At 40.7% G+C, this 11,238-nt stretch overlaps 1 long non-coding RNA gene across 1 annotated transcript; it reads left to right on the forward strand.

Moving 5' to 3' along the window:
• Positions 1-569: 569 nt before the first annotated feature.
• LOC306939212 lies at positions 570-8,244 on the forward strand. Its single transcript, XR_013791855.1, has 3 exons — positions 570-743; positions 5,317-5,462; positions 5,553-8,244. It is a non-coding gene; the product is annotated as an uncharacterized lncRNA (long non-coding RNA).
• Positions 8,245-11,238: the final 2,994 nt, after the last annotated feature.

The following is an 11,238-nucleotide window of genomic DNA, read 5'->3' on the forward strand; positions in this document are numbered from 1 at the left end:
GGAGATGAGAGTCGGCAGCCAAATACATAATATTGTAGTTTTACTATATATATATAGAGAGAGAGAGAGAGAGAGAGAGAGAGAGAGAGAGGGGGGGGGGGGGGGGGGGGGGGAGGGAAGGAGTTACAGAGAACTAGAGAGAGATAGGGGGGGGGGGGGAAGGAGTTACATAGAGAGAACTAGAGAGAGAGAGAGAGAGAGATGGTGTGTGTTGAGAGGGAGTGTGTCTCTGCGCTTGTGTGCTCATGAGTGAAATGTTTCTCTCTGGACATACTTCCCACCACGCTGTGGTAGTCGGACACTAGTCCTGTAAATGTAATGGTATCTTGCAAAGATTAAGTTCAAACTCAACAGTATAGCCCAAAGTTAACTACTATATGTGTAGGCCTGTGTTGAAAAGCAGCAGATACAGTCAGACTAATCGTGTGTGTGTGTGTGTGTGTGCGCGCGCGCGCGTATGCTGAAATCGGCCAATCAAACGCTAGTCGGCGAGAGAGGAGGAGGAGCTATTGTGCCTTGCTGGTTTGGTAACCTCGCCTCACCAGGCTTTCAAGTTTCCACCACCCGGAGGGAACTGTTTTGGCGATCATGTTTCCTTCCTTTGGCGCTCCGCATGCCATGCAGAGTTCATGAGCAACAACGTCTTCCAGAGAGAGATTCGCTTAAATTTAGAGACACTAGAAACTCAAACTCCCCGAGAAACCAAACAAACTGCTGGACACTGATCTACTACACTGTTGCAGGTCAGTAAACAGATGCTTGTTGAAGTTGTTGAGTTGAACACGAGCTTAGCTAAGAGCTAGCCGTAGCTCCTTGTGGATAATCCACTAGCTGTGGCATAGTTGGGGATGGGATTCAACTCAAGTACAGTTTCATACCAGGTCTGCTAAGAAGATTTAAACCCAAGAAATGGCTTAGCGTCAGAATCGAAAAATCTACTAAATCAAATCACATTTATTTATAAAGCACATTTAAAAACAATTTTCATTGTACCAAAGTGCTGTACAGAACATCTTTTTACCTCATTTATGATGAATTCCTCTTCTCTTTTTTTTTGGCTATATAGTGTATTTGTACGTCTCTAAATGTTTTGATGATTTGAACAAGGTGGACCCTCTTGTAAACAAGTGTAATGCTTTATTGGGTCGTCCACTCACAGTTAACAGTCTGTATTGAGTTGTGCTTGAAATGTACTGTAATTCTGCAAACTGTTAATAAATAAATATTTCAATCAATCAATCATCAATATGATGGGCACAGACAATAGGTGCGCAACAAAATACAGACCATAAGAAACACATTTATGAGCAAACTGAAGTTATCATAGGAAAGATCATAATAATGGGTTAAAACAAACAAACTAAACAATATCACGGACAATCAAACGCTTTGGAGTAAAACAGGGTTTTGAGCCTAGATTTAAAAACATCAACGGAGGGGGAGGTTCTAATGGAGTAGGGGGGATGGTGTTCCATAGCCTAGGGCAGGGGTGGGCAACTTTGGCAATGGAGAGGGCCACTATATTTCCACTCACTCCAGAGGGGCCACAGTGCATATTACTGTCATAGCAAAAATAGCCGATCTACAAGCTCAAAACGCGCCGCAGTGTGCAGTTTTGAGCTTGTAGATCAGCTATTTTTGCTATATTTGAATTGAAATCCTGAATAATCTTTTGCTATTTTCGAATTGGAATCCTGAAAAGTAACTTATTTAATTTCAAATTCATTTAGTTAGTTATATTAACTTTATGAACTAAATACAAATATACATTGGACATAAAAAAAAGACAATAACATTTTAATACTAGTAATTAGCTGAAATCAATAATATATCAATGTCCGGATATTATCCTGAGGGCCACATTACGTGATGGTGGAGGCCGCATGTGGCCCCCGGGCCGCCAGTTGCCCATGTATGGCCTAGGGGCTGCTGCGACAGAGAAGGCGCGGTCTCCCCTAAGCCTAGAGTCCCACCCCAGAACCCAAGCGAGTGAAAATATAGTAAAATGCCCCTTGTATACCCTTCTATTTTGTCTTTTTTGTATTTTCACTATGGAAACAAGCCACAGGCTTTCTTGGGTTTATCCTCTCAGAACTGTACTTCCCTGTACTCTTTGTTTTGGGCAAACTGCAAAAGAAAAACATATATAATTTTTAATGTATAGAATTTCTTTGATTTAAAATGGTATTTGTTCATGATTCTTTGATCATTGAATTTAGTTTTAATTCACGAAAAATATTTAATAATTGACTAACCAAAATATGTACGTAATAATATGAATGAATCTGCATATGAGTCATTACACTGCACACATCGAGCAAAGTTGGTTGCATATTTGGTTGCATATTTGCATATTGCATATTTGGTTGGTTGCATATTTATTGCATACATAATGTGCAGAGCAGCAAAGCATAAAACAGCACCACCTGCTGTAGGTCCTACGCTACAACAATTCAAATGGCCTCAGTCAGTGTAACTGCAGTAGCCTCGACATAAATGTCTTTGCCATTATTTCTTTGCATTTGTCATACTTCACAAAAGAGTTTGTGTTTTATGGCGTGACAATAGCAACAAAATTGACTTGTTTCTACAGCTATTGAATGATCAGTTGAACGGAGTGCTTATATTAGAAAACCATGTGTCACAAGTTTTGATTGATTTATTGAAGTATTTAGTAACAGTTTGCAGAATTACAGTACATTTCAAGCACAACTCAATACAAAAACTGTTAACTGTGGATGACACCATAAAGCATTACACTTGTTTACAATAGCTGCCACCATTTTCATCTCCAAAGTGATCAAATTATTTTGTGCAATTAAATGGTCTGCTATTCAATGATAAAAAGTTGAGTATGTGAATACCAATGATAATAGGCCTACCAATTGAGGATATTGTGTACTAATGAATTACATTGTTTCGGTACTTTGGTGTTTAAACTTTAGCATTCCCACTTTAAACTCTAAACAACTATCCTCTCCATCTCTCAATTCAATGCAATTTAAATGAAGGTGAAGTAAAACTAGAATGCACTAAACCGCGGCGAGTCGGTAAACTGGCGAGTTCTCCGGTATCCGCCACAAGTAGCTAACACATCATCGCCACGTGGTGGAAAAATTTAATTTTTGCCAGGAGTGGACAATAATATCAGAAACTCGAGCTAGCCCTGTATGACCATAACAGGTCATTCATTAACTCAAATGGAACCAAATGGACTTTTTTTTGTGCCATTTTTGCACTCTCAGAATTAAAGGGGGTCCATGCAAACATAACATTTGAGTAGTTGGACTCCTTATGTCAATAGTGACCTAGTAAATAAGTGTCATACATATTCTGAAGAAAACCTGGAGACTTGACATTCAGTAATTTGGTTTCATGATCAAAATGTAGTGTGTAAAAAAGAAAATCTAATGGAACCAATGGACATTTTTGTCTCCACCAGGCCAAAGGCATGGGGAGAGAGTATGTTTTGCACTCCGTCCGTGTGTGTGTGTGTGTGTGTGTGTGTGTCTGTGTACAGCTAATCTCCGGCACGTTAACCCGGTCGATGCCACATTTTGCACGCACACTCCCTAGATGCCAATGATGAACCTCTGCCCCAAGTTTTCCAGAACGGCCTGTTATAGCACCACCAGGAGGCCGACTTTTGAAAAAATCACACAAATTATTACACACTATCTATAGTCATGTGTTCAAGACGGATCTGATCGATATTTCATATTCCATCCTAATTGGATAACAATTTGGCTTTCAAAGTTTGCAGGATTTGCCCGTTTTGAACAAAAAGCCTCAAATCATGAACGCAGCGTGCAATTTACGTGAAATCTTTCACGGACTTTCCTACTAGGCTGAGGAATATATCCCACCCTTTTCACATTGGCCTGTTATAGCGCCACCAACAGGTGGACTTTTGCAAAACACATTTTTGGAACATAATGCCTCAAATCATCCAATTGCCATCCAAGGCGTAAGAAGAAATGGCACCCTTTTCACATTGGCCTAATATAGTGCCACCAGGAGGCCACAACCTGACCTGCCCTGGTGGAGACCTGTGCCCCGAGGGGCGCTTTTTCTAGTTTCTTCTTTTTGTGCCATTTTTGCACTCTCAGAATTAGACCAAGTCTTTACCACGGACACATATGTACAGTATAGACACATTTATCTGTGTACGGACATATTGATGACCCCTGAGCTGCCACTGTTAGTACTACTAGTACTACGCCAGCTACACATGGCTAAACTAGTAGTAGTACTAACTGAACTGAAACACTTTACCCAGTTGGGTTGCAAACTAACCTGGAATTCAAATTCTTTGAGACAAAGAATCATGTGACCTACTTCCCCTATTTGCTCATTCTAGAACATGACTTATGCATAGGGGGAAAAACAATCTCACTGTATATGTACAGATTTTGTACATTATCCATTCTGGACGGGAACCCCTTTTGCTGTTTCAACCCTTCTGGACGGGAACCTCTTTTGAGTTCTGTACAGTATGTACAGTATTCAAAAATTACACAAATTTGATGCTGCTATATACATACTTGAAAGTTTTTCAGAAAACTTAGGTCAGGATTTAGAAGATGTTTTTAGAATCGGCCTCGGTCCAAAATGGGTTAAATTAACCACTTGAACCCCAGCATCCATATTGTGGGGGTGAACGTTAGCTAGAAATAGCAGATCCACAAGTGTGTAAGCTTTTAGATCTGCTATTTTTAGCAAATGCTTTTGGTGTATAGACGGAAAGTCAAGAGAGCGGTCCAAATACAGAGACTAACTCTTTAAGTTAGTCGTTAAATCATCCCGGTCCTTCAAATTTTCAAGACATGATGTGAATTCACTCGAGCACTGACCAGGATGGTTTACCGGGCTATGTTTAAGTGGTTATTTAACAAACTGTATTCTAGTGTATGCACTTAGTATATGAGCTGTTGGAACTCGCAAGGTGTTTGTCATTGATTGGGACACATCTTTTAGTTTTCAAATAAGGGCCAGATCGCATTTGAGCACAAGCATGTTGCCTGGGATGTATGTGAAGATTGAGAACATAAAGGCAAGAGACCGTTGCTGAAGGTCTGAAGGTCTGAATTGATTACCGTAAACTGTTATTATTCAAATACAAGTTACTCATTGAGAAAAAAAAACTTTTGAAATCAACAACAAATAATAATATAGTGCTATAACAAAAGGTTTAAAAAAATTCCAAACAGAATTGAATCATGACCTTAAAATTGAGAATTGAATCGTATATGAGGCAAATCGAGACACCCCCACTGAATGAAAACTAAAAGTTGTTTCTACTGGTCATTTCCATAGACCACCAAAGGGAGAGGGGTCTACAGTATCAAGAGAGAAGGCCTCTGAAGGATATTCAACATTGTCGGAGGAACGGTCAGAGATGGACGAGGGATGTGGACAGTTTGATGCACGGATGCAACCTGTTGTAAAGTTGTACCAGCTAGGTATGTATGGTTTTATTTACAGTGGTGACAGTGTTGTCACACGCATGCACGCACGCATAAATGTAATGACCCCCCCCCCTCTCTTCTCAGACTTGCTGCACCTCCCTGTGTGTAAGGATGGTTTCACTGCACAACAAGCTGATGTTGAGGACTGTGGAACATCACAGCTGAATTGTGATGACCAGCTCCTCTCTCCTCCCCTCTCAGTGGACAGTGATGATTTGGAGGAGGCCAAACAAACCCACCCCAGGAGGAGTCACACAGGAAAGAAAAGGTTTACTTGTACAGAGTGTGGCAAAATGTTTAATCAAAAGAATCAGTTGACATGCCACACAATGATTCATACCGGGGAAAGACCCTTTAGTTGTGCAGTTTGTGGGATAGGCTGTCGTAGTAGTAGTCAGCTTAAACAACACTTAATGACTCATACAGGGGAAAAGCCCTTTTCTTGTACAGTTTGTGGCAAATGCTTTAGTCGGACGTTTTTGCTAAAACAACACATGATGAATCATACAGCGTACAAAGGCTTTAGTTGCACAGAGTGTGGGAAAATGTTTACTCTAAAGAAACAGCTCAACCTGCACACAATGATTCATACAGGGGAAAAACCCTTTAGTTGTGCAGTTTGTGGTAAAAGCTGGAGGCAAAGGGGTGATCTAAAAACGCACATAAGGACTCATACTGGGGAAAAACCCTATATTTGCAAAGTTTGTGGTAAAGGCTGTATTCAACAGGTTAGCCTAAAAGTTCACATGATGATACACACAGGGGAAAGGCCATATTCTTGTACAGAGTGTGGGTTAGGCTGTAGAAGTAGTGGTGATCTAAAACGACACATAATGACTCATACAGGGGAAAAGCCCTATCCTTGTACAGTTTGTGGCATAGGCTGTAGTCGATCGAGTGAGCTAAAACAACACATGATGACTCATACAGGGGAAAAGCCTTTTTCTTGTACAGTTTGTGACAAAGGCTTTAATAGAGTGGACCATTTAAAAATTCACATGAGGACTCATACAGGGGAAAAGCCCTTTACTTGTACAGTTTGTGGTAAAGGATGTGTCGATCTGAAAATACACATGAGGACCCATACAGGGGAAAAGCCCTATATTTGTAAAGTTTGTGGCAAAGGCTGTGTTCATAGTAGTCAGATGACGACACATATGAGGACTCATACAGGGGAAAAGCCTTTTACTTGTACAGTTTGTGGTAAAGGCTGTAGACAAATTGGTCATCTAAGAACTCACATGAGGACTCATACAGGGGAAAAGCCCTATATTTGTAATGTGTGTGGTAAAGGCTGTGTTGGAGGTAATCAGCTGAAGACACACATGAGGACTCATACAGGGGAAAAGCCCTATATTTGTAAAGTTTGTGGTAAAGGCTTTGGTTGTAGTAGTCATCTGAATGTACACATGAGGACTCATACAGGGGAAAAGCCCTATATTTGTAAAGTTTGTGGTAAAGGCTTTGTTGATAGTAGTCAGCTGAAGGCACACATGCGGACTCATACAGGGGGAAAGCCTTAAGCCTACTTAACACCTTGGAGGCCCTGGGCAACTGGAGTTCTCCGTCCAAGTTCAAGGTCATGGTCAAGTGCCCAAGCCGGAGATTGATAAATAGGACGGAGATTAATGATAACAAAACCGTTCGCATCGCTCTAGAGCCTTGGAGCGCTTGTTGCCTGATCCGATGACGTGTCAAAAAGTGGGAAAAAAAGGTTTAGCTGACGAAAACGAAAATCTTAAAACGATCATAACTCCCGATCTAAATCATCCCGTCTAATTCTGAAAAAAGATCCTGTGTTTGACGGCCTTCCGCGGTCCACTCGCTAGTCACGATGGATTTATTATTACCTCCCGTTGTTGTCGATGGACTCTAGAGTGGTGTGGCTATTGTTAGCTGCTACACAGACATGCACACCAGCTTCCGGTGCGCCGGTAAAAGTGGTCCGTGCGCTATAAATGATGGGCACATGGATGAAATAGTTCCGGGCCTCCAAGGTGTTAACTATCAGTTCCGGTTCAAACACTAGTAAACAATCCACTAGCTATTTCACAGGTTCGGTTCAGTTCAGTTTTATTTTCGGAATGGTGGACATACAGTTCATACATGAAACATGAACTACATCAGCGGTTCCCAAACTGTTTTGGCCGTGCACCCCCTGTTATCTCCTGATCTAGCTGACGCACCCCCCCATCACACGTATTTGTTTAAATATTATACATTTTTGAATATGATTATGGCAAATAATCACAGAATGTCGCTGCACTGAGAGACATGCAGCTGCTGTATACTCCCACAGCTGCTCTATACATCTCCTTACAACAGTGTTTTACCAGATTTTGCAGTTTGTGTTAAAACTGAAACCGCCATTATCTTTTTCATGTCACGCACCCCCCAGAGGGCGTTCGTGCACCACAAGCGGTGCACGCATCACAGTTTGGGAACCCCTGAACTATATGATGCACAGCACCGTATGAGACTTGAGTTTCTTTCCCACTGAAAATGAGCAACATTTAATTTGATTTGTCTCCCATATGATTATTTTAGATGGTTGGTATCACGTATTGTTCTATGCCATCACAGTTTAAATCTTGTAATTGTTTTCAATCTACTTAGTATTTCAATGTTATATTTAGTATTTAGATTTTCTATAGTTTTTGTGTCTTCCTGTCTGTTTGTTTCATAGTTTGCTGTTGCTCTGTTTTATATTGTCTGCTCGTCGTCAAATGGGGGTAACCTCAATGCCTTCCGAGCATAAATAAAGGTTTAAAATATTTGTTGAGTAGCCATGTTATTTTTCTTATATGCCTTATACGCCTTATGGCCCTCATTTATCAATTGAGTGTAAATTCTGCCCCAAATTCGAGTGTAGGATTCGTAGTACACCCACGTCGGGTCGGCATTTATAAAGTGATCGCAGACACCTGATCCTTCCTAATTTCATTCCTAGCAGTGATAAATGTGACGGCTGAAATCAATCTGGCACGCCCTATGAAATCAAGCCTCGCCCTCGTTTTTGCGACATGAACAACTGCAATACGACCTGGAAACCATGGTTACAGGAAGAAAAAAAGTTTCACTCGCTTGCCTAAGTTGCCTTGCTGCCCCTGCCCCCCTCCCATACACACACAGACGCACGCACGCACACGCAACTTGTTGTATCTTAAATAAATAAACCTGCATGAATTAAATAAAGCTGTAGGACTACCCTGTCTGTTTCTCCTCTCGCTTCGCTTCCCTTGCTGCCCGCCTCACCCACCCGCACGCACGCACGCACGCACATATCGCAATTTGCAAGCAACTGTCACTGTGTTGTTAGTTGTAGGCCTATATTCAATTATTAAAGTCTTTATTAATTTAATATACAACAAGATATATTAGTTCTTACATTGCGCCTCATTAGTTCTTAAATTGCGCGGTCGAAAACTCCTCCATTACCGCCTTCCTTTACTTTGGTATTTCGTGCATTTGACTGGCACTGGCCTCACGATCCCGCCCTTGTGGCGGAAGGGATTGTGTTAATTCCCCCCCCCCCCTTCATCTACCGAAAGAGTCTCACTACTATTTACTTTCTCACCACACGGAAGCATTCTCAAAGCAAACCTATGGACCAGTTGTCATATATTTAAAATAATATCAACATTATTCTATAAACATGAATACTAAAAAAAGCAAATTTTGCAATGGCTGGCATAATCAAGTGATACTAGCCTACATTGCAGTCATATTTAGCAACGAGGAAATAGGCTGTTCTTGAATTAAATTAATCAATAGAAGAAGGCTTTATTCCTTGTGTTATGCAGTGTGGGTGTCAGGACCGTGCACAGTGAAAATAGCCGATCTACAAGCTCACAGTCAGAAAGTCTGCCTATGGTGCGACACGCTGCCGCTGTACGTTGTTTCAGTCATCATATATGAAAACAAATGCCTAAATACAACCTATATTCATGAATCCACTGCTTAAATTTGTTGTAGAGACAAACAGGTGAATATGAGAATTTGTAATAATGGCAAAATACTGTATGACTCCTAACGTCATTGAAGTGGGACTCAGGGACTCATAAAATGTCCCTGGGACTCATCTAAAAGACCATCCCTGCATCCCGGGACTCATTACATTGAAAACTTATTTACATCACTGTATTATAATATTCTATTCTATTATTCTGTAATGCTATTATTGTAATGCACAATTCTTCTTTTTGGTGGTTTGTCACTGCTGGGTTTCTGTCACATCCATGAACTACATCAGCGGTCCCCAAACTGTTTTGGCCGTGCACCCCCTGTTATCTCCTGATCTAGTTGACGCACCCCCCATCACACGTATTTGTTTAAAGATGGAGTGCCATGATTTTTTTCCACCCTGAAACATGATCATCAGGTCTTATTGTTATATAGGAGGAAGATTTTTTTTCAAAAAAGGGTACAGTATTTTTTTATGTGTTCATTAAGTATGCCTGGTTTGCCTGGTGGGTGGTGATGGGTGGTGATCCACCTGAACTTAAGCAGCACCCACAGCTTTAGTTGTATGATAAAGGGGGGAGGGGTTAGGGGAGGGGCTGATAATGTCATGTCACTATATTAATGTTTTTTTCATTGGCACGTTTGACTGTCAAGGGTTCAGCCTCCAGGAAGAAACCCTAAATACAAAGGGAATACATCATTGCACATACAAACGACTCCAGGGTGTCTAATGAAGTACTGTCACCTCATAGACACTTGAAAAACTGGAGAAATACAAAAATTGTGGCACTCCATCTTTAAATATTATACATTTTTGAATATGATTATGGCAAATAATCACAGAATGTCGCTGCACTGAGAGACATGCAGCTGCTGTATACTCCCACAGCTGCTCTATACATCTCCTTACAACAGTGTTTTACCAGATTTTGCCATTTGTGTTAAATAACACCATGAAACCGCCATTATCTTTTTCATGTCACGCACCCCCCAGAGGGCGTTCGTGCACCACAAGGGGTGCACGCATCAGTTTGGGAACCCCTGAACTATATGATGCACAGCACCGTATGAGACTTGAGTTTCTTTCCCACTGAAAATGAGCAACATTGAATTTGATTTGTCTCCCATATGATTATTTTAGATGGTTGGTATCACGTATTGTTCTATGCCATCACAGTTTAAATCTTGTAATTGGTTTCAATCTACTTAGTATTTCAATGTTATATTTAGTATTTAGCTTTTCTATAGCTTTTCTTAGCGTTTTTATGTGTCTTGCTGTCTGTTTGTTTCATAGTTTGCTGTTGCTCTGTTTTATATTGTCTGCTCGTCGTCAAATGGGGGTAACCTCAATGCCTTCCGAGCATAAATAAAGGTTTAAAATATTTGTTGAGTAGCCATGTTATTTTTCTTATGTGTATAAGGCGTATTACATACTTTTCTTACATTGACAGCTAACAGAAAAGTCCCATCTGACTGTAGTAAACAACATTAAACGTTTCAAAGTGTTGAAGTTTGGAAGCGTGGCTCAGCGTATCGCCTGTTTTGAAATTGTGCATAATGCAGGAGGCAGAAGTAGGTTGTGTGTTATTGAAAACGAGCGCTTCCAAACTCCCAACACTCCAAAAACATTATCACCTGCACAGAATTTCTTGACAGAAAGTAGCTCATAACATGTCTACGGTGGATTTGTATGAAACAAAAAGAATGAAAGAGGATAATTCAAGCTTTCCGTACAGCTGGCTGCAATGTTGGTGAGTTTAACGTTGTTTAATACAATCCGATATAGGGCTTTTCTCTTTGGATGTAT

Source organism: Electrona antarctica (genome assembly GCF_951216825.1).
Source record: "Electrona antarctica genome assembly, chromosome: 16".
Taxonomy (NCBI): Eukaryota; Metazoa; Chordata; class Actinopteri; order Myctophiformes; family Myctophidae; genus Electrona; species Electrona antarctica.